Genomic DNA, 25,348 nt, shown 5'->3' with positions numbered 1-25,348 from the left:
CAGAACTTGGAACTGGCAGCCTATGGGCTTAATTCAGCCGGTCGGTACACCATGTGAGTTAAATATTATAATCCCTTCAGGAGGAGCATGTACTACCCAACCCACAGCTGCCATTGTATCCACCACTGAGAAACCCAGGCACTAATAATTTACCTTACCTGCCAAGACCCTGTAGGAGTTTCAGTTGTCTTGGTTTATAGGACTAATCCCAACAACACCATCATTTTAGTCAATACTGTTAAACGTCTTTGTTAATAGACCTTTTCCAAGCCAGGGTTAACAGGAAGCTTCATAAATGTAGACAAATACATTTATTTAGTTTCCCTCTACCCTCCTCTCTGAAGGACGTGCTAATTATCTACGAAATGGTCAAACGGGTCAATAAGAGAAAAAAAATAAAATAACAATCCATAAAGTGGGAAATTAACAATTAATCAAAAGGAAGATTACACAGATTATACAGATTGACAAACCAAAGGGTCTTTCAAGGGACGAAATGAGGTTGTAAACATTTTTATGACCTTCACTGCTGCCACAGTTTTATTAGATGATGCACATTAATTAGGACATCTATTTGTAAAACGAGGGTAAACAAGTTTCTGAGTTCCTGCTCTTCCATATTCTACAGGCTTCAAAACTCTTTTTTCCCTTTTAAATCAGAAAGCTCCAAAGAAAAAAATAAAAATGAATTGACAGAAGCTCATAAGGTAAAGAAATTAAAATGATCCTTTTTATTAAGCAGAGATACCAAATTTCCCATTTCTGCATGCTGACAATTTCAGATTCTCTCTAGTTAGAATTTGTTCCTGTTGGTTGTTAATTTTCCTATCTACTGATGTTTTCCATATACCTTCCATTCAACTTCCCAGGAAAAAACAATGGTTTCTCATTTTGCCTTTATTTTGCAAATATTCCATTGTTAAAAATAAAGGGCTTCTTCTGGGGCTCCTTTGGAGGCTCTGTTACTTATGTAAATTTGAAAACTCCTCTTCCCGTCCAAGATCTGGAGTTCCTCTAAGACCCTGAGAATCACCCTTATTTGTCCTTGTTTTTCTCACCATTATAGGAGCTTTTCCATGATCATTCAGATATTATCTTTCTACATTTGTCAGCTCCATTGTGCACATTTTCCTTTTCCTTTCCTACTTGTACTGTTTACCTTCCCTTTCAGATTCAGTTTCCCCTCATGTCTTAGAAGGTTAAACTATTCATTTTTCTCCCTTGTTCAGAGCACAAGATCACCATCGTGTCCATCTAGGCTATCTTTTCACTTTCCTTTTGCATTTTTCCTAACTTAGTCCCTCCCTTAAATGTATGAGACAAAAACTTCTTACGGAAAATTGATCATTATAGATTCAAAACCAAATTAGTGCTTTTTATTTTTGTAAATATCAAAGATGTACTCATGTTCACCTTTCAGTTACCACGTATATGGACCTCAAAAAAAAAAAAAAAAAAAGCAACCAAAACCAAAACCAAACCAAACCAAAACAAAACAAAAAAAACACCCCTGAGCGTGTGTTGGTGGGAGGAAAAGAACACCAGAGAGAAAAAAACTGCACATTTTCTGTTGTGTGTCTCTCTTGTCTCATGCATGTATAGTGCATATATCTTCTGCTCTGTATCTTGTCTTTTCCCAAGTGGCAATGAATAGAAGTTTCTATTTTAGTGAAGTCAAACTTATTAATTCTTCTCTTTATGGTTAGTGCTTTTTATGACTTATGAAATGTTTCCCTAACCTCCAGTCATGGAGGTTTTTTCCCTCTGTTAAGTCTTTATAGTGTTGTCTTTCATTGTAATTCAGTTGGAGCTTGCTAATAATGAGAGGTCTTTTTCACATTTTTCATATGGATACTCAGTTCTGACTGTATTTGTTGAACATTCTGTTTTTTTCACCATGCTCTGCTGGGCCAACACTTTCATAAGTCAAGATCCACATGTGGATGGGTTTGCTTCTGAACTCTATTCCATCTTAGAATTCTATCTCTGTTTTGTCAACAGCCTATTTTAATTACAAGAGCTTTATAATAAATTTTGATGTTAAGTAGGTTTCTTTGCATTTCCATATAAATTTTAGAACCAGCTCGTCAACCTGCGCCCATACATATAACCATGTTGAGAATTTGAATGGTACTATATCTTTAGATACATTTGGGAGACTTGGCATCTTTATAATTGTATTCTAATCCATTTATTGGGGTCTTCTTTAATGTTTCTCTATTAAGCATTATAATTATCTATGGGGATCTTACACATTTTTTGTGAGGTTTATTTCCATATAATTGGTATTTTGATAACAAAATAAATAGTATCTTTCTTTCCTAATTGTTTTTGCTGGCATGTAGAAATATATTTGACTTCCATATATTGATTTTGAAGCTAGCAACTTTGCTAAACTCTTATTGACTCTAATAATGTGTTTTTAATATCTCAACAATTCTAACAATTTATCTGTAGACTCTCTTGGATTTTCCACATACATAAATCGTATCTTGTGTGAATATTGATAACATTTTTTCCCTTTTCTAACATCTAACTTCCATCAGAATTTTACCTTCATCCTAAGTCTTACTTAGAAATGTACTGGTTAATTTCCAAACATAGGGTTTGGTTTTTTAACTTCTCTGGTTTTTTAACTGATTTTTTAAAAGGATTTTATTTATTTATTTTAGAGAGAGAGAGTGAGCTCTCGAGTGGGGCCCTAGGGGTGGAGGGAAAGGGAGAGAGAGAGAATCTTAAGCAGGCTCCGTGCCAATCCTGAGATCGTGACCTGAGACAAAACCAAGAGTCAGATGCTTAACCAACTGAGCCACCCAGACGCTCCTTAACTGATTTTTTTAATAGATTTAAAAAATTCTAATCAGAGTAGATGTTCTGAGTGACTTCAACCACTTAAAATTTGCTGAGACTTGCTCTGTGGCCCAGCAGATGCACCTCTCATAAGCTTGTGGAGATTGCCAAGTCTGCAGTTGTTCACTGCAAATGTCTTATCCAGGCTCATTAACCCAGGTTTGTTCATTGTTTTGTTCAAATTTCTGCATCCTTGTGGATTTTGTTTCCTGGTTAATTTGATCAATTATTGAAAGAGGTATGTTAAAATCTATCCTGTGGCTTTTTGTCCTGGTGGTGCTGTCACATACACTCAAACTTACACATTACTAGTGAGTCAAGGCTCCCATTTCTGTGACCTGAACTTTAATGATGCTTTTAGCTTTGAAGCAAAAATATAAACTATGACATAATGCTTTTTATCACTTGGAATTTTTATTTTATCCTTACTGAAAGGACTGGATTTATTTCTATGGAGATATAAATATTTAAAATCACATAGCAGTACTGTGCATATATAAAAAGGGTAAATACATGTGAAGTAAATTGGTTAATGTATTCCTAAAACTTCTTCATATACTTAGAATTCAAATTTTCTGAATCTCTTTTCAACTTAGACTCATTGGAATTCATATTTTTCCATAAAATAATGTCCTCTGGGACATCAAAAATATCCGTGAGGCAGCATTTCCTTAAAGTGTTCACAACTACTGTCTCCATCCTGTAAGTTTTGATGCTGACACTTTCCTGATCTTACCAGAAGTTCTTAATAGAAAATCTTCAGACAAGAACCAGGACTCACACTCCTTCTGCAAGTGGTCCTTAATGGTTTGTTGACAGAAACATTGAGGGATTGTAGTGGCCTAGTCATGCCATCGTGATTAACAACCATATCGCTATGCTTTTAGATGAAATTATTATTTAACTGCTCAGAAACACGTCCATAAAATCACTGAAGACTAGAAAACATAGTAGGTTCCTGGATGTCTATTCCAGAGGACTTCTAACCAGCCCTTTATCAGCTCAACCATTAACCATACTCTTTGGGTCCACTCCCAATAATATTTTAAAAGAACTTCTTCTTAGACATTGTTTAAATTAAATTAAATATGGCAGTAACTTCAGCAATTGGCAGGTATAAGATTACAGTGACACACTGCTTGTCATAACTCAAACTCATATTCTTGATCCCTTTAAAGATCATTTTGCATTGACAGTGTAATTTTAAGTCTCCTCAAAGAAAACAAATTCTCACACCAGGCATTACCTATTTGATTAAACACATATTGAACTTTTTCCTCAATGGCATCATGCTGGAAGTTAAGTGCATTCTGTTCCAAATCAGCAGGAAGTTTCTGATAAATGGATATCATACATCTTCAAGATAGTTCCTTGCAATGCATGATTCATTTACTCTGGCTTCCTATCACACTGAGATTGCATTCACCTATTGTGAGGAATTTGGCAATTTCTCTTGACACTGTTGCTTTGTGTATGATAGGCAATCCTTTTGCGTGAATCTCAATAATAAAATATAACATGACTTCTTCTGCCTATGTGTATCTTTCTTCCTTTCTTGCATCCTATAAAGCACTTTACTGTTACTTTCCATGAAAATATGGAATTTAGGATCATCCATCCAGTGACAAATAATTTGCTTAACAAATATCAAATTTATACCCTGCTGATTTGTTCCCACCCCATTCTGCATACATGATAGCTATTTGTTTCAATCCTAAAGCAGTATTCTACTGATGACACTTTAAACAGCAATTAAACTCAACATATGCTACGCCAACAGTGCACATCATTCAACTGAAGTGACAACAACACGAAGAGCTGTGACCCAATTTCACATCACTGGCAATGACAATGACATTGTGTTTGCCACCTGACAACAATAAGTAAGAGATGCTATTGATTATAAGATGCATTTTCATTTCAGAGATTAAAATGCTGAAAAAAAGTAGTCTTAGAATTAATAAATATGCTGTTTTATTCTTGTTCCTGCTTTATACTAAATTCTTTGGCTTTCCTTCAAATTCCTCTTCTCTTGCCCTTCCATCTAATTTCTAATTTTGACTCATCACTAAAGAGGGACTAGTTCATCTGCTTTTTTTCTCCCAAAAGGTCCAAGGAGTACCAGAATCAGAGGTAAAGGATATGAGAAGTCTTGCTTAAAATAATCTCCTTCATTCAGGTGGCACAGAATCAGATTTCACAACTAGACATTCACTCCTTTGAGTTCTTTCTCCAAGGATCCCCTTTAAAATGCAAACACAGGAGGAAGAGTTAACACTATATTTAGTTAATTTCCTCTGCATTGTGCAAGAATGATCGGATATTGTTTTCTGGCTGCAGTGACTTGGCAACTGCAGGATGAAAGCAGTGGGTCCCAGGACAAATACAGGGAGAAGTTTCGGGGGAGCCCTGAATGAGGGAGGCAGTAGTAATCAATGGGGATGTGGGATTCTGCAGAAACATGTAACCAACAACTGTCTGAGCTTGGGTTCCTCTAGAAGCTGATCCTGAAATATGAATTCCAGTCCAAAAAACACAATTATGGGAGGGAGGGTAACTGAGACAAAGAAAATAAGGCATCGGAAAAGGGGGTGTTATCAAGTCATTGGCTAAGATGGGCTGGGAGCCAGTGAAGAACATGTGACAGAGCTATCTACACAAGGGTTGCGGGGATATGGGGTATTTTTACACCAACTCCTGTCTTCATTAGCCCTGAAGCAAAAGAAATGTAGATGCTGGGACTCCACCACATTGAACTAAAATGATGAGGCCCGAGGGGATATGGGCAGGGCACCGCCCGCCTCTGCGATACCAGCTTTTCTCCCAATCTCAATGGGAGACATTTTGACTTCTCATTGTTTTTAACTACCTACAACCACATTATGCTCAAACGTTGACATTTCTTTTTTTGTTGTTATGTTAATCACCATACATTACATCATTAGTTTTTGATGTAGTGTTCCATGATTGTTTGCGTATAACACCCAGTGCTCTATGCAGAACGTGCCCTCCTTAATACCCATTACCAGGCTAACTCATCCGCCCACCCCCCTCCCCTCTAGAACCCTCAGTTTGTTTTTCAGAGTCCACAGTCTCTCATGGTTCGTCTCCCCCTCCGATTTCCCCCCCTTCATTCTTCGCCTCTGCTATCTTCTTCTTTTTTTTTTATTTTAACATATAATGTATTATTTGTTTCAGAGGTACAGGTCTGTTATGGTATCTCTGGGATATGAAGCAGTTGTCTCCAATTACAGAGTAAAATGTTTTCATTCACATTTTTATTGGCAATCTGCGATCTACTGCACATTTCTGGTTGCCAATTAGCTCTCTTCCCTTTTATCATCCCAAATACTGCTGTTAAATCATTTTTATCCTTGCCCCATACCAGCGCCAAACACACTGGCCAATTTCTACTTGACAATATGCTCTCAGCTCCAGCCTTTTACTATTTCCTTCCCTTTATTCTGAGCACATGATTTTTCCAAATGGCTTCTACCTAGTATCTCCTCACTAGAATCATAAGAACATGTCTATGGTGGAAAAAACCCCACTAATTTGAACAAGAGCTGATCTAGTTGTCTTAAGGCTGATCTAGCTGTAGAAGGATCACTCTAATAGATTTAAAAAGCAATTATCTTTCATGATAATTAAAACCACTATGAGATACCACAACACATCTGTTGGAAAGGTTAAATCCAAAACACACTACACCAAATACAGATGAGGATATGGTGCAACAGGAACTTTGAAATGGTATAGCCACTTTGGAAGATAGTTTGGCAGTTTCTGACAAAGTTAAATGGAGACAGTAAAAGGATCAGTGGTTGCCAGGAGTTGGGGGGCAGAGAGGGAGGGAAGGATGAATAGGTGGAGCACAGGGGATTTTAGGGCAGAGAAACTTTTCTATATGAGACTGTAATGGTGGATATATGACTGCAAATAAGACCCATAGAACTGTGTAACACAAAGAGTGAATCCTGACGTAAAGTATAGACTTTAATAATGATGTATTATTGATTCATCAGTGGTAATAAATGCACCAACCTGAATGCAAGATATTAATGATGGGGGAAACTCTCTGGCAGGGGTGAGGGGAGGCTAAGGGAGTAGATGGGAACTCTCTGTACTTTCCACTCAGTTTTTCTGTAAACTTAAGACCGCTCTAAAAAATCAAGCTTATTTTTTAAGTCATCTTATTGAAGTCACAGTTCTCACATATCCTTATGCTATTTCTCTTGGCAGGAATGAACAAATTCAAATGAATAGAGTTGCCTGCCTTTCTTGCTTAGTTAGTTTTAAATCGTCTCGTCACCACGAAGATTTTCTTGATAAAAAGGAAGTGAGGTATAGAGTCTCCATGGATAGAAATGATTAATGCCTTATTTCTGTTTATGCTGATAATAATACATCCATCTTAAAATAAACTAGCTAAAAATTAGCTGCAGGTATATATAGCTTGTCTTAGCTTATTTTTTCAATGAAAAGAAAACACTTCTTAAAGGAATCAAGACGTCTTCTGTAAATTCTGAGTATGTTTCCTGAGCCATGTTCTACATCTGTGAAGGCTCAACTCATTCTGGACAGTTGCTCTGAGATGCAGCCAGAGAGCTCTCTAATCAACTGAGGGGACCTGGGTTTGTGGCTGGTACCAGCTGTGTGACCTGAGGCAAGTCACTTTTTAACCTTCATTGCTTTAATTGTCCTATTAGTCAGTTGGGATAATAATGCTTGCCCATCATAGAGTCACAGTCAACATGGCAGACGTTTGAGAAAGAGCTTTGTAACTTGTAAAGCGCTCTGTAGACATAAGGAGTTTTCTTTGTTGCCTCTTGGGGGTGTTAGGAGAGTTTAAAGCTCACAAATGGCAAGTCAAATAGGAGATAAAAATCTTCCTATTGGTTTCACAGAAATGAATGAAGATACTGATTATAAAGACAATGAAGACTGAGGAAATATATTTACACGAATGTAAAACTCCAGAAAAAGGAAGAGTATGTATTTGGGGCTTTCAGAACATTAGACAGTAAGGACTTTCTTGTCATTTCTTTAGGACTAACTTGTGCATGCACATAAATACACTAAAAGCTGCTTTGAATAGAAAAAATTAACCCACAAGCTAGCAATTAGAAATAATAATAGTATAGTGCTTTCACTTGAGCATAATTCATACAATCTTTGGGAGAAAATAATTAACACTACACTCTCTAGGCATAGGAAAAAACCTGGAAGGAACACATCAAACTCTCATTGATGATTATCCTTGGGGAAATGGGGTTGGGGGGAATGGAAATTTTCACTTTTACCTCAATTCTTTGGCATTATTAGAATTTTTTTAAATAATTGAGCATGTGTTACTTTTATGATTAAAACTAAACAAGAAGTGATAAATTACATGTATATACTTCATATCAGATCTTTCTCTTTGCTTGATTTAGGCAAAGGTTTTTGTAAAACATGACTGTTGGCTTTGAAAAGAGGAAAAAAGAGAGTTTGGAGCCTAGTTAGATCATTATGCTCACTAAAATTTAGTGCTCCTCGGGAATTCGCAGCCTTGTAATTAAGAGATGAATGAACTGCTTAATTCAAAATGACAGGAAGAATACAAGGTAGATGTTAACAAACTCTACTTATCATTTTTATGTTTGAACATAACTATAATAGAACCTGCCATGTACTGAATACCTATTATATGCAGGGGGCTTTATAGGCTTTGTTTTTAATGCTGACAGTAACCTGCAAGGTACATATTAGGAAGCCCAGGGGTTATGTCATTTGTGGAAGGTCATAGAACTGGGAAGTTAGGGGGACACCTGGGTGGCTCAGTCGCTTAAGCGTCTGCCTTTGGCGCAGGTCATGATCCCAGGGTCCTGGGATCGAGTCCCACACTGGGCTCCTTGCTCAGCAGGGAGCCTGCTTCTCCCTCTGCCTAAGGTTCTCCCTGCTCGTGCACTCCCGTGCGCCCGCTCTCTCTCTCTCTCTGTGACCAAACCAACCCAAACCAAACAAAATAAACAACCAAACAGAAAAAACCCAAACAAACAAACAAAAAAGAACTGGGGAGTTAAGAAGAAGAAACCCTTCAAATCTAGGTGTATTTTATTCTATAAACAATGACCTTTCCAATTCATTACTGCCTTTAAAAAAATGCATTCCTTTTTTATTTAACCAAACCCTTTGAGCCACAGCTGCATTTAATTTTATTTTCCCTGGACATTATAATAGTTTCTATGATAAATCTGTTCAACGACTAACCATTCTCTATTGGAACCTCAAGATAGCTAGCCGCAGTGGTAAAAATAGACAAACCAACAGAAAATGAGCATGGGTTTGATTACAAAATGATTAAATCACTTCCTGAGACAACTGAGGTCTTAATTCCTCCGGCACTTATACTTACTTTTGATAGAGGCAATCGGCCATGGACCCTGGGTGTCCCTGCATGAACTTGCTGGATATGGCAAGAGTGCAAGGCCCTGACCATTCTTTACTCATTTTTCAGGGTTGTATTTGCTGCAAGCAAACTTAAGTGAGGTAAAAAGTCTCCCCGCCAGGTAAAGAGCAGGCTTGCTTTCCCTACCTATAAAAACAGTGAATTCCTCAAGTTTAGTGTCCTTCTCCTGTAACACAATCCGCTGAGTGTGCAGACAGCTATGATGGGCCCAGGGCATCACCCCAGGACTTGGCGCACGTGGGGGAACCAATGCAAATGAGCATGAAGCTCACACTACTGCTTTTGCTGCATATAATAAAGTTATTTTCTCTGATCCAGAGACATGTCTTTTTCTAGCACCCATGAAAACAATAACAAGCTCACTTGTTAGCTTGAAAGGAGAATAAAATCCCAGGCCCTGCACACATCTTGATACCTACTTGTGTTGTAAAACTTCTCACACAGCAGTTCCATTATTTATTTCTATATCTGATTCCCCATGTAGACTCTGCATCTTTCAAAAGCAGGGATTGGGCTTCTTCAAGACTAATCTTGAAATAGCTATCCCCTTATAGGAACTTCATAAATGCATGTTGAATGATCAAATGACGAGGTGAATAAATTACAATAATCTCCTCCTAACTGAAATAATAGAAAAAGCATATTATTCAATCTCTGTGTTGGTAAAGGCCTTTTTTTTTTTTTTTTTTTTTTTTCTAGAGGGGGTGAGAGGGGCAGAGGCAGAGGGAGGGAGAGAATCTTAAGCAGGCTCCATGCCCAGCACATGAGATCATGACATGAGCTGAAATCAAGAGTTGGACACTTAACTGACTGAGCCACCCAGGTGCCCCTAGGCCTCTGTCTTTAAATACTTCCAGAGTTTTTATTACTCATGGGGTCCCTAGTAGCCAGGAAGATGAAACTAGAGTCTTGAGAGTACTTGGAAGAGGACAGCAGGTAGGAAATAGTTCTGGAGATGGCAACTTTGCTTCTCAAAGGCCTGATGGGATCCTCACCCTGGTTGACCAGTATCATTGGTAGTGAGGCTGCCTTGAGGAGACTTGAACCATGAGGGTTCTCCCACGAGTGGGCTCATACCCAAGCTGAATCTCCTGCTTTCTGTATGGTAAGACACATCTTTTATTGATAGTAAAGGAATTGGTGTCCTGGGCTTATGTCTGGTGAGATCCTTTGGTCACCCTTTCACCTCTATTCTTGTGATAACAAGGATACATCATTATCATAATTACAGAGTATTTAGACAAGACTATAAAGACAGGAAAATGTAATATTAAATGTCAATCTTGGTAAAGAAGGTATACACACATCTCTCTTGCTGATGATATAATTGTATGTACAGCAAAAACAAGAGCTCTAATATTCCAGAATGATGACATGTTTTTTTTTTTCTTCCTACACTGGCAATAACCATCTAGAACTGGAAATGGGAAAATTGTTACAATCAGAATAATAAGAAAAAATAATTTTTAAAACTTAGGAATACATTTAACAAGAAAAGTTCAAGTCATATGATTTAAACTGCATCATATTGAAGACTTTAAACGAGATCTAAGGGGGCACCTGGGTGGCTATGTTGGTTAAGTGTCTGCCTTTGACTCAGGTCATGATCCCAGGGTCCTGGAATTGAGACCCAGATCCGGCTCCCTGCTCAGCGGAGAGCCTGCTTTTCCCTTTCCCTCTGCCTGCAGCTCCCCCTGCTCTCGCTGTGTAATAAATAAAATCTTTAAAAACTAAACAAGATCTAAGAGGGCATAAATTAAAAACATAGCATAGGATAAACATACCAGAATTCTAGGATGTGATACATAGTATCATAAAACTGTTAACTGTCCCAAAATGTTAAATGTCCCAAAATATATTTAATGCAATTGAAGTTAGACTCACAAGAGTTGCTTTCAGAGGGTTTGGGTTAAAGGGAAGAGTCAATAACGTTCATATGAAAGAAATGTTGCACAGCAATTAAGAAATTGTAAAGGCTAATTTTTTAGCGCTTAAAATATGTCAGGAAATTTTCTACGTGTTTTTTATTTTGCTTCATTTAATCCTCAAAACAACTGTTTGTGATAAATATTATCGTCCCAATTTACAGATAGGTAAACTAAGATAAAGAGATGTTAAGTAACTTGAAGCCAGGATTCAATTTGACACCAGAGTGTGTGCTTCCAATTACCCACCAGGTCATTGTCTCCAAGTTGGGGGGAGGAGGACTGCCCATATACTATGAAGTATATTTCTAATTCATAAATATACATTATAATCAATAGTACTGACATATAACTAATTAGTAGAACATACCAGAGAGTAGTAGAAAATTATCACGAGAAAAGTAACATAGGTTCAGTGGGGGAAAAAATGATTATTTTAAAAATCTGTCTGGTATACTTACCTATATCAATCCAGAAGAGAACATTGGCTCTCTCTGAGAAGAATTCTATTTAGATTGAGACTTATTTTTTTTTAAATGTTAGAAAAAAATTTAGGAAAACACGTATAATTGAAGAGTTTGGAGACTTGTAGCCATAGTAGGAGCCCCAGAAACTATATTAAAAAAAAAGATGCATTTTTCACTACCCTTGAATGCTTTTTGTATGGAAAAAGATGTCATAAAGCCAAAAGACATATGATAGACTGAGGAAAATATTAATAACTCATATCAAAGAGTTATTTACCATGAAATATATTTTTAAAAATACTAAGCATTTTTTATTGAAGTATAATTAACATAATGTTATATTAGTTTCAAAGGTACAGTATGTTTCAACGATTCTGTACATTTTTCAGCACTCATTACAATAACTGTACTCTATCTATCATCTATCTATCTATTTCAACCCCCCCCCCCCACTTCCCCTTTGGCAACCACCAGTTTATTATCTGTATTTAAGAGTCTGGTTTTTTTTGGTCTCTTTTTAATTTGTTCATTTGTTTTGTTTCTTAAATTCCACACACGAGTGAAATGAGAGAAATGTCTTTATCTGACTTATTTTGCTTAACATTATACCCTCTAGGTCCATCCACGTTGTTGCAAATGGCAAGATCTCATTCTTTTTTTATGGCTGAATAATATTTCATTGTATATTTATATCACATCTTCTTTATCCATTCATCTGTGGATGGATATTTGGGTTTCTTCCATATCTTGGCTTTTATAAATAATGCTGCAATAAACATGGGGGTGCATACATCTTTTTGAATTAGTGTTTTCATTCTCTTTGGGTAAATACCCACTAGTGAAATTACTGGATTATATTGTACTTCTCATTTTAATTTTTTGAGGAACTTCCACATTGTTTTCCATTGTGGCTGTACCAAATCACATTCCCGCCAACACTGCACAAGGGTTCCTTTTTCTCCACATCCTCCCCAACACTTGTTTCTTGACAGGTGTGAGGTGAGATCTCATTGTGGTTTTGATTCATATTTCCCTGATAATTAGTGATGTTGAACATCTTTTCATGTGTCTGTTGGCCATCTATATGTCTTCTTTAGAAACATGTCTACTCGGGTCCTCTGCCCATTTTTAAATTGGATTTATTTGTTTTTTGGTGTGAGTTCTCTAAGTTCTTTATATATTTGGGATACGAACCCCTTATCAGATTTATCATTTGCAAGTTTCTTCTTCCATTCAGGAAGAAGTTGCCTTGTTGATGGTTTCCTTTGCTGTGCAAAAGCTTTTTATTGTGATGTAGCCCCAATATAAAATTATAACTTTTGCTTTTGTTTCCCTTGCCTCAGGAGACATGTCTAGAAAAATGTTTCTACAGCTGATGTCAAAGAAATTACTGCCTATGTTCTCTTCTCAGAATTTTATAGTTTCAGGTCTCACATTTAGGTCTTTAATACATTTTGTATTTTTGTGTATGGTATAAGAAAGTGGTCCAGTTTCATTCTTTTGTATGTAGCTGTCCAGTTTTCCCAACATTTACTGAAGAGACTGTCTTTTCTCCACTGCATATTTTTGCCTCCTTTGTCATAGAAGAATTGACCATATAAGCATGGGTTTATTTCTAATATATCAAGAATCCTTTGAAATTGATGAGAAAGCCCAAGAGAAGAAAGTAAATAGAATGATAAAAAGCACATCCAAATAACCAATAATTTGTGAGAAAGGATGCCCAGCCTCAGTCAGAGAAAAGCAAATTTAAGATGGAAAAAAGAGGTATTATTTCTCAACCATCAGGCAGGCAAAAATGAAAAAGAATGAAAATACCTATTGCTAATGGAGATATGGGGCAGAGGGTCCTCATACACTTTACTGACGGAAATGTAGATTTTACAACCTATTTGGAAAGCAATCTGACACTATCTCCTGAAATTTAAAATACTTATGCCTTTGACTAGTAAGTGCATTTCTAGGAATCTATCCCATAAAAAGAAGAGCACTAGCCCATAAGAATGCATGCACAAGGTTGTTTGTTACAACACTGTTTATGATTGAGAAAACCTGAAGGTAAAATGCTTGCTCATCTAACAGGAATGGCTCAATAACCAGGGCACATCCACTCCATGGACCATTTGCTACCATTAAAATCTAGAGATTTCTGTGATGTAAATTTTGGAAAGCAGAGAAACGAGTAATAAAACTTCATTTTTGTAAATGACAAAATCTTGACTTCCCCACTTACAAAATTCCATAAACATACACATAAATTGTACATTTTCCTATTTTATTTAAGTAATCAGGTATAGGTATAGAGGAGCACACATTGGTTAACAATGATATCTTTGGGGGTGATGGCATGGATGGAGATAAGGGGAAAAAAGAAAAAAGTTTGTAATCAAAAAGCAGCATGTATAATCCCTAATTTATGGTAAATTCTATGAGTGTGTATTCAGTAAAAGCATGAGAAGACAGTGACCAAAATTTTCATAGTGGTTATCTTATTTTGGTGGAATTTCAGAGGATTTTTATTTTCTTCTTAGACTTTTCATTGTTTGAATACTTACAAAGATTTGTATTATTAAGCAGTCGGAAAAAAAAATTTAAAAACTATTTTCACAACAAAAATTCCATTAGTAAAAACTTTTATTAGTTTACATATTGGGCAAAAATTAGAAAATTAGAACTCCCAACGCAAAAGTGGAAAAATCATTCCAATCTGAAGAAATATAAACATTCTCTGAAGATTGTTGACATTTACAAAGCAACCCTCAAAGTGTCCCTGTAAGTGTGCATTGAACAAAAATCTGCAATCTATTTTGAACTGCAGCGGAGATATTAATACAACCTATCTAGCAACTGAGAGAAAGGGAAACTGAAAAATTGCTAATTTCGTTCATAAATAATGGAAAGTGAGTGCCCAAATGACCTATCACTCAACTGTGAACAGGAAGCCAGGTCACAGACCCAGTTCTAACACAATGAATCCTACTGTTGGTTTCCAGATGCCCAAGGTGACACTTCAAAGTGGTCTTTAGACAGGACTAAAATGCAAGCCACGCTAACATCTTTATGCTTAGAGTATCTTTTTCTTTCAGGGCACCTCTAGAAAAGATGCTAACCAGGTAAAATTTGTCCCTCGGTGACAGAGACTTTGAAGCTGACTGGCTCCAGCTTCCATGACTGTTTCCACTTCCAGCTTCCATCAAAATGTTTGATCTCATTGCCTTAGTTTCTTGCTCACTTACAGCTAATTAAATATAGTCACCTTCTCCTATCAGCTTGGATGCAAAATCCTATTAAGCTGTATGGGTTTCTCTATTTTATTACCTCAGGACCTCGGTCACTTGACATGCTGAACCAGCAGCATTTGTACAAGGCCTTTGTGGAGACACAGTTTACCCAGAAGGATGCCCTGGAAAGTCCTCAGGATTTGAGATCAGAAGTCAGGGTTTTACCCCAGTCCTGCCATTAACTATGACATAAAAAAAAAAAAAAAAAAAAAAAAGCAGCTACATTACCTCACTGAGCCTTGATTTCCTCCCCTATGAAATCTGTACCCTTTCTCTCCTAGGTTGTGAGAATCAGTGGGATGTCTGTAAGATCCCACTCAATCATTAAACAAAGGTCATTTATGTTTTTCTCTGATTGCAGAGGTAAAATACCCTTTGAAGAGAATTTTAAAGTAGAAAAATCAGTGAGAAAATACAATTACCCATAATCACAACATCTGGAGATAACTGATGTTAGTATTTTGATGTACCCATTTAGGTTATTTTCTCTGTGTATATATTTACATATGTTTATACACACTTTAAAAAATAAAATTCAGAGCACATCCTATATGTCATTATGTATCTGCTTTTCCATTTAACTGATAATCATAATGTCATTAAAACCTCTACAATATCATTTTTAACATTTTAACTGTGTAATAACCATCTACAATATCATTTTAATAGCTGTTAAAAGGTTATCCTAGCCCTAGTCTGATCTGTTTAATAAATTCTCCACTGTTGGCATTTAGATTATTTGCAATTTTCACCATTAAAATGCTGTGATATATTGTTAAACCAACTTCATCAAATGATGGCAGTTAGATCTTGTTCATTTGTTTTTGCCTGCTTGGTAGGTCAGAAACAGAAAAGTGTGTTAAAGTGTCCCACTACTACTTGACTTATATCTTGTGTTTATTATAACTTTTGCTTTACGTGTTGATTCAAAATGCTTTGTTGCTTACTGATCTGTGAATGGTAGCTGCTTATTTGAAATTGTCTCTTACAGCCATATCGTATTTGTCCTGATGATTGCTTTTGGACTGGAATTTGACATTACCTAACAACCTCCGAACCATCTTGAGCATTAAACGAGATGTTACATGTCCTTAGTACTAAAGAAATGTCAGCTATTACATCTCATTTCTATTTTATGATGTTATAATCACATCATACATATTGACCGTGCTTTCTTTTTGTCTGTATTTGCCTGATGGATCTTTGCCTTGTTTTTTACTTTTAACTCTTCTGGAGCCTCATTTTAGGGGTTGCTTGTAAATAGCATGTTATTGAATTTTCTGTGTTGATTCTAAGTGAAAATCTTCTTGTTTTTAAAGAGAGCTTAACCCCCTTGGGATTCATTGCTGCTTTTAATAGATTTTGTTTTACTTTGTCACCTGGTTTCCTATTTCTTTGCCTGTCTTGTGCTATACAGTCCATACTTCTTTTCTTTCACCTTCTCCACTATTTTTGGAATTTATCCAGATAGTTTGACAGGCTTCTAGCTTTAACCTTTAATTTTATCAGAAGTTATTTTTGCACCTAGTGGTTCTCCACTGTGTTTCCACCGTAGCCACCTGGTGGGTGGTTTCACGTTCGTACCTGCTTCTCTCCCTATGCACTGCGGGGTTGAAAGCATGGGCTGGGCTATGCACAATTCCCAGTGGCTCCAACTCTAATTCGGCCGTTTTCACTTGCACTCATCACAACACACCACGGTTGCATGACATTGTGATCGAAACCTCATTTATAGTGTCTGGAGTAAAAGGTAAGCTTTTGAAATTCCATGTCAGAATAAGGAATGTAGGATACCTTCATTAAATCTCCCAACTCTACCTCCAAATTTTTTTTTTTTTTTGGCAACCCGAAAAAGTATTCTTCTATCTATATTTATATTCATTTTGTTTTGTTTTGCTTTTAAGTAATCTCTCTACCCAATGTGGGGCTCGAATTCACAGCCCTGCGATCAAGAGATCAAGAGTTGCACGCTCTACTGGCTGAGCCAGCCAGGTGCCTCTAAGAATATATTTTTGACTGTTATTTTTATTCCATTTGTTTTGGTCTCTTTAATTATGTGTGTGTTGGCCTTTCTGTCTCTGTTTTTCATAATCTATTTTCCTCCACTTCCCTACACTGTGTGCTTCAAGTGTGCCTCCCACATTGCCCATTTATTATTTGTGGTATCAAATCTATCCTTTCCTAGGTCCAACACAAATTTAATTCTACCCCAGTTTCTCTTTTTCCCTCCTGAGAAACATTCCCGATCTTACGTACCATCTCTTCTTCTCATATTATGCTTTTGAAGTTTTAATTTCAATCTGTTTGCCTCTATGAGTCTTTGAAAGTCATAGTCTCAAACCTTGGTTACTCTCCATGGAGATGGAACAACTGTTAGTATAGGAGCAGGTGTTGGAAAAGGAAAGGTAAAAGCAGACTTGGTTGATAAAATATATATAAAAGACATATTTAAATTGCCACATAATAAAGAATAGGTTGTGGGAAAATACTTTTTAAAATCTAACGTCATGTTGTGTAACTAGCTGAAATCCAACTTCTCTCACCACCTCCTCTACCACTACCATCCTTGTTTAGCCTGGCTAAACATGGCAGCCAGAGCAATCTTGTTAAAATCTAAGTTGGGTCAAGCCACTCTTCTACCAAAGCCGTCCAGTGGTTCTCATTTCAAAAGAAATGCCAAAGTCTTTACAGTTTCCTACCCAAGCCAAAGTCATGAGTGGATGGCACATACATTATGCATCATATTCATGCTGACATATTCATTAAAAGGAAAAAAGGATAGTTTGTACAGTTACCAACTCCCCTCTTCCAGTTGATTATGAATACATGGGGGATTGCTTGAAATAACACTCTTTGTCTTCCAGATTATAAATATAACCATATCAATGAATAAAATATATAAAACACAGGAAAAGTATACATAGAAATATAAAAATCATCCCTAATTTTATCCACTAAAGATAAGCATCATTAACATTTTTATGTTTTTCCTTCCAGATTTTTAAAATTATTTTTTAAATATATATAGTATGATATAAAATTGAGATGTAAGTTTGTATTCCACAGTTAGTAAATAACACACCAGGATTATTTTTCCATGTCATTAAATAATCTTAAAAAACATGGTGTTAAATAAGGTTAAGCTACTAAATTATCTCCCTAGGCACAATCTGTGGAACCATTTCCCTCTTATGGACATTTAGGTTGCTCCTCGTTTCTAAATATAGTATTTAATGATCCCTGCTAGTAGAGATGAGCTGACAATAAATCACCGCTAACTTCTGGAGTGGGATAGTGTTGGCATCAGCATAGGGGGGCTTGGGATGGTCTGAGATGGTGGGTGTGTAACTGGGGTTTCCTGTGAAAATTGCAGAAGCAAAAGCAGGAGGAAGATGACCGGTCAATCGGCTTTCTGTTACTGAGAGAGGCATTTCGGTCAGGTCACTGTGGCCTCAATTGAATCATCGGTAACATTAGGAGTTGGATTAAATGGCGTTAGAATGCTAGCTCTCTTAATTTTTGTTTTGCTATCAACCTGTCTCAAGTCAAAAATAATCAGCCATCCATCAGAACACAGATCTTACAAAAGAGCTCGTAACCTCTGGGGTCTCATTTGTGCTTTTGCGGTTGTGTTGCCAAATAAATCACTTGGTACTGGGAACTCTTCCAACCTGGCAGAGCAGAAGACAAATCAAAACACATGCCTAATTCTGTTTAAGTTTCATGGTTTAGTGGCTGCTTAGAAAAAAAAATTAAAATGTGTCCAATTCAAGGAGCTTTCTGAAAAAAGTGCGCGTGAGTCAACAAATCATTTTAGGCAAAGCAAACATACATGCTCCAGGGCCAGAGCAAGACTGTGTCCCCGTGACAGTGCGCCTGTGCCCAGCATTCGAATTAGGCCAGATCCTGTTAAGAATAGTACAGTATGTGGAAAAAATCTCATTTTTATGTGGGAGCATTCCTGGAACCCTCTAGGTGAGAAAGATAAAGAGAATCGCACAAGAATGTTGCTGTCTGAAAAGGTGACGTGTTCGGTGCTTGATGATATACCCAGGATGTTGGTGAAGTGATACTGGAGTTGATATTGATCAGTGTATTTATTGAATTCAAATACTTCTATACATTTAACCTCATCAGTAGAAACTTGTGATTGGACAAAATAAATATAGGTGTTTTTTTATGTGTGTCCAGGGAGGTCAGTAAGATGAAAAATGTTTAAAAACTTCAGAGATTCACCTTCTTGTTCTTTTGAGCTCTTTGGTGTGATGGTCATCCTTTTATCCCCAGGGTTAAACCTGGTGTGTTGGCCTCAGTATGTGCTGAAAACATGTTTATGGGCTGAAACCCACCAAATCATCCTTATTTTTCCTTTATAATTTTTCTGCCTGCTACCAATCTTTTTTTTTTTATTAAAGATTTTATTTATTTGTCAGAGAGAGAGAGAAAGAAAGAACAAGCAGGGAGAGTGGCAGGCAGAGAGAGAAGCAGGCTCCCTGCTGAGCAAGGAGCCTGATGCGGGGCTCAATCCCAGGACCCTGGGATCATGACCTGGGCCGAAGGCAGATGCTTAACTGACTGAGCCACCCAGGCAACCCATCCTGCTACCAATCTTAAAGAAACATGTCACTTATCGTCAGTTCTAGACGCCATATATTAAGGAATGTTTACTGAGGGCTTTCTGCTAGGTACCATGCTCTATAGGCATTTTGTCATCCAGCTCTCTAACAGCCCAGTGATAAGGGCACAGCGCTATCACTCTCCTTATTTGATGGGGAAGATAAGGACAGCAAGGAGCAGAGGGATTAAGTCACTTGCCCAAAGTCACTTAGCTGGTAAGCCAGAGCCAGGAGGCAACCCTAGGTAGTCTCACTCATGAACGCATGTGCACATAAACATTATACTATTACTTTTTTTTTTTAAAGATTATTTATTTATTTATTTGACAGAGAGAGACACAGCGAGAGTATGCTATAACTTTTAAATTCTTTTTCCACATTGTGGTTTTGATGTGGTATTTTTTCTTAAGGTCACTGTGTGTGGCTTCAGTTTACCCAGGCTAAGTGGAAGTATTCAAAACATGATTTCTTTGTGTTTTTAGTGTTTCAATCCAGGTTATTACCATCCCTTCCTGCTGTTCTACTACTGTATGGTCACAGGAAGAGAATCACAACGACAGCTCTGGTTTTTCAGCAAGTGTTTATTATGTGGGGAAGTCCCCAAAATTTCTAAAGGCTGAAGAGCCCCAATTTCTACAGAATGTTTCTTTGTTAATGACCATAAATTTACAAAAAAGAGGTAGTTTCCATGTTCCCTGAAAAGTATTCTTGCAATTTACGAAGCATACCCAGGATGAAATAAAGAGATTGTTCACTGTTGAACTTATAGAGACACAACTAGGCATCAGGGAACTTATTTGGAAAGAAGCAGAACACATAACTATAAATGTAATGGTAGAGTATTATTCTAGATGAATAATATCCTTTTGGAAACGTATGTTTTTCACTTACAGTGATACAAAGAAATGGGTGCAGAAACTGATTTTGGAGTGTTAGGACAGGTCAGTCCAATATGGAAGGAAGAGCAGGAGGTGGTGGGGGAAGAAAGAGGGGGGACGGGTGAACTTTTGCTTATTTCACTTCAATTCATGCGTGCAAGTTCTTTAAAGCTAAGCGGATGAATTTTTCTCACTTAAAAAAAAAAAAGGCAATCTTTTGGGCAGCATCAGCAAAATACGGGTGATGAATAGGTTAGAGGGAGAAAACATGTGCCCTGGGACCATGATTCTGTGGTCAGACCTGGTTTGAACCAGCCAAAAGGTCACAGCCAAAATACGCGCGATTCACTGATGGAAACTCCCCTAAAATTCTAAAACACAGCATAGTTGCCCTTAAAAATTTGATAGAGATTGGCTAACAAAATCATTTTTCTTAATTGAATTTTCCACGTCTACTAAACTATGTGGAAAAATAAAAGTGCATGCGTGCCACGTCTTTTTCCATTTGGCAAAAACAGAAACCTCTTGGTTTCAAATGGAAAATCACAAAAATATTAGCTTTGTTTACTTTCCTATTTATCAAAGAGACTCTACTTATCTGAATTATTCACACACTGACAAGTATTAGCAATGTGATAGGGTGTTTCTGTTGCTGAGAAAAGGAGCGAATTTAGTTGAGCAATGGAACACCTGGTGTGCGCTGAGTACTTTCACTGATTTCCTGTGGTTTTCATCCCGGGGAGGCGTTCCTGGGAGGCGTTCCTGGGAGGCAGGTGGAATTGTCCCCATTTTACCAGTAACGAACAGAGGCTGAAAGGGAATTCTAGTAATTTGGATGAAAATTCTTGGAGCTTTTCATAGAAACATGAAATATGGTTAAATATTTTTTGAAAGAGGAGGAGGGAAGCCAGAATGTTTTCCCTTTGCATGTCAAAGAGGAAGAGGCCTCCTTCAGGCGTTCACGCCCCAAAGATCTACTGAAAACTGTCTTTGTGTGAGTTCTGTGTTGGATGTGTCTGTCCTCACTCTGATCCCATTTAGTTCTCTTCCAAGTAGTTCGGTAAGACAGGTACTGTGAAGGGCTAGCTCACAGATAGGAGAACTGCGCATTCTTGAAGGGAGGGGGCCTCCCTGGGTCATTTAGCTTGTCAGAGGCCGACCTGGAACTCAAACCAGGTTTCCGTGCCCCTCCAGAAGTCTTTCTGTAATAGTAGAGGGACACGTTGAAACACATTCACTGTTCTTTAATTTTTAAATTGCATTGGATTCCTCTTCTTCCAGTGCTTCTTAAAATGTTTCCATCTTGTTCTTTCCCATGTCTCACTCCATCTCTCAAAAACAACCCCACCGTTGGCTTTATGGGGTCACTTAGAGTTCCCACTCTGGCTTTCGTTTTGGGCCCCCACCTCTGTGAGGGGAAGAGGAGCGGGGAGAGTACAGATGATGGAGGCCCAGGGCATAGCGCATGTATACTTCTCACAGAACAAACCCCTGGTGGAAAATGGCCCCCATGCAGACCCAGGAACGGTGCCGAAGCGAACCTACTGATGTTGGAAACAATTTTGCCATTTTCTCTTTCTCACTCAACATGGTCAAGTTTCTTTGCATTTAAAGTCTCACAAAGGGCTCTTGATGGACTCCCTGGAAACTTACTTGGGCTTCTCACAATAGCAAGGTATTTGGTTTACTAACTGAGGGTGTGCCAACATTCTAGCTATGCAAATGGTCCTTAATAACATGTTATGTTCCCCAAGGGGTCCCATTCACAAAGGCCACAATCATCAAACCCTTGGTTTCCAATCTGTCCTGTCACCAAAGTATCTAACCACGGCACCATCTAACAAAGCCCAGTAGCCAACACCAGCCACACCACAGCCTGGGCTCCCCAGGCAGACACTCCTTCATGCTTCTCATGGGAACAAGGCCATGAAACAATCCCTCCTATTCCTCAGTCTGCACAACCATGGATTTGGTTTGATGCCATTGCTAGGAAGAAAAAGTCTCCTTTGGGCATTTATTCAACAAATACCCCAGGGCCAGCTATGTGCCTGGCTCTGTGATAGATGCTGGGAAGAAAGTGTATGAAAAGTGCTAAAGTAAACAAACAAAAACCACACACACACACAAAACCAGAAAAAAAGGAAAGTGTTAAAACAGGAATGGGTAAAAGCCCTTATACTTCCTGGAAGCCTAAAGAAGTATTCAGGAAAAAGAACTTGGAAGGGGCAGGGAGAGGAAATACCATTTATAAAATCTTCTATGTACCATGTGCTCTCAAATGCCTTCTTACTTAAAAGCCCAACACAGCCCTCCTCCTTGTTCTTATTTGACAAACAGGGCATCTGAGGCTCTGGGGAGCCAGATCCCAGCCCTTCCGGCAACCATAGGTCTTTCTGCAACACCATCTGGAGCCGAGTGTCATATGGATTTGCAATTTGCAAATCTGAAAAGAGAGTCATCTGTCTTTCTTTAAAGTATTTTTTCATGGTATACATGTACCTAAGCTGGAAGAGTTTACTGACCACTTAAAATGATACCACTGAAGAAAAGACGTATGAATTTCAATGGACACAGTTCTGAAGACCTGTATCACCGAGTGAGTTTCTATAGTTTATAGCACTAGATTGGATTACTTTAATTTTAAACATAATATTTCAATTGTAGAACTTTATGCACAGAATGCAAAAGTATAGATTTTATATGCATTCATATAAGGGGAAAATTTCAAAATTAACTTATGGTTTTAAAAAGCTGCAGTGCAGGGTGCCTGGGTGGCTCAGTCGGTTAAGCGTCTGCCTTCGGCTCAGGTCATGATCCTGGGGTCCTGGGATCAAGCCCCGTGTTGGGCCCCCTGCTCAGCTGGGAACCTGCTTCTCCCTCTCCCTCTGCCTGCCGCTTCCCCTGCTTGTGCTCTCTCTTTCTCTCTGTCATACAAATAAAATCTTTTAAAAAATAAATAAAAAATAAAAATAAATTAAAAACTGCAGTGATATTACATCCGGGATATACTTCTTATCCATCCTCTCCTCTCTCCTATCTTAACTCCCTATCTCATTCCATTTCCATTTAGATACCTACTTAATATTTCAGGAAAACGTATACAATAAGTATTAAAATAAATATGAATTAAGTAACAGAATACTACCAAATTTAAGAATGTAACTGGTGTTTTTACTTCTTGCATATTCTAGAGCACAGAGAATAAAAATTATCATAAATAAACAAGTTTCAGTACATCCATACAATGGAATACTACTAACAAAAAGGAATGAACTGTTGATACATGAAGAAATATAGATAAATATCCAAATAACTATGAGTGAAGGAGCCAGTTGTAAAGGGGCCCAAAATGTGTGATTCTATTTATATTAAAATTCTAGAAAACGCAAACATCTTTAATGAGCAAAAGCAGATCAGTGGTTGCCTGGAATGGGACCCAGGGCAGGGAGGGATGGGAGGGACAGATTACAAAGGGGCCCAAGGAAACTTTTAGGGGTGACGGATAAGTTCATTATCTTGATTGTAGTAATGGTTTCATGGGTGGATACTTACGTCAAAACTTGTCAAGTTGTACACTTCAAATAAGTGTTTATTGTAGATCATTATATCTTGATAAAGTTGTTAAAATGATCATAGACTATTTTTTCAGAGAAATATAAAGACAAAATTTGGAGATAAATTATCTACCTGTGTATAATTCTTGGGGCACAGAGTCTAGATTCAGAAAAACTGAGATTGTATCTTAGTTCTCTCACCTCTTAGCTATGTGACCTTTGTAAGCCTCAGTTTTCTCATCTATAAAATGGAGTTAACAGCGGTAATGACCTCACAGAGTTGTGAGGATTAAATGACCTAATGAAAGTAGTTAGCACAGTATACCCAGCATACACTGAGAGCTCACCATTATTCTGAGACGTACACATGCGTGTGTGTGAAATATGTATGCGTGTCTATTTTTTATATAAATGGATCATGTGGCGCAACGTATGTACAGTGTAGGATAACGATGAACCCAAAAGAAGCAATGAATCAATCTATGAAAAATGAAACAGTTATTACTGTTGTCACTTTTCCATCCTATTTTTATCAACTAGGTGAGGTAAGTCTTATTATTACCCCCATTCTCCAGCTAAGAAACCTGAAGCAAAGGGAGGGTAAGGTCAACCAGCTACTGAGGGGTGGCATTGGAACTGGAATAAAAGACACTTGGCTTCAGACCTAGGGCTCTTTGCACAGACCATCGGAGGAAAATTTAAGGTCATTTCTGAAGAGTATTTAACAATTATTCTGTGACTCAGATTAAACATACAACTTCTAGTCCCATAGCAGAACAAAGAGTAAGGAAAAGAATCTTTTGCCCTACACCCCACCGCCGGTTCACCGTGCTCCCTCCCATGCAGGGCATTCCCATGGTTCTCGGTTGCTCTGGCCCATCTTCCCACGACTCTAGGGAGTGGGCCAAGGAGGCCCACAAATTGCCTGACCCAGACTTTTCTGTCTCCCTGGACTGCTTTCCTATCTCTGTGCCTTTGCCTACACGGTTTTGCCCACGTGTAACACCTGCCCACTCTGCTTCTGAAGATCCTCCCCAAACCCTTACAACCACTGCTCTCAGACATTACTGGTGCCACTCATTCATTCGTTTGCTGCTTCCATCAGTTTACCCTGCACAGCAATTATTGCCAGGCCCTGATCTGGGTGCTTAGAAACCAACAAGTACCGTCTCCTCCATCTTCCCCTTTTTTGAATCTGAGCTTCTTTTGGAGTACCTATATTGTAGTTGTTCCTTTACCCTTGAGAACTATGGTAGGGGCACAGAGCAGGGCTGGAGGCATGGGAGACAAAAACTTATTCAAAATGTATTGAACTTAAGAGAAGGG

General features: G+C 37.9%; 1 protein-coding gene across 5 annotated transcripts in view; it reads right to left on the bottom strand.

Moving 5' to 3' along the window:
- STAT4 (signal transducer and activator of transcription 4) overlaps positions 1-25,348 on the bottom strand; it is a 95,709-nt gene that overhangs the window by 36,330 nt on the left and 34,031 nt on the right. The window lies entirely within an intron of this gene.

Source organism: Phoca vitulina, unplaced genomic scaffold (assembly GCF_004348235.1).
Source record: "Phoca vitulina isolate PV1807 unplaced genomic scaffold, GSC_HSeal_1.0 scaffold1, whole genome shotgun sequence".
NCBI lineage: Eukaryota > Metazoa > Chordata > Mammalia > Carnivora > Phocidae > Phoca > Phoca vitulina.
This window is presented reverse-complemented; position numbering and strand designations above follow the sequence as displayed.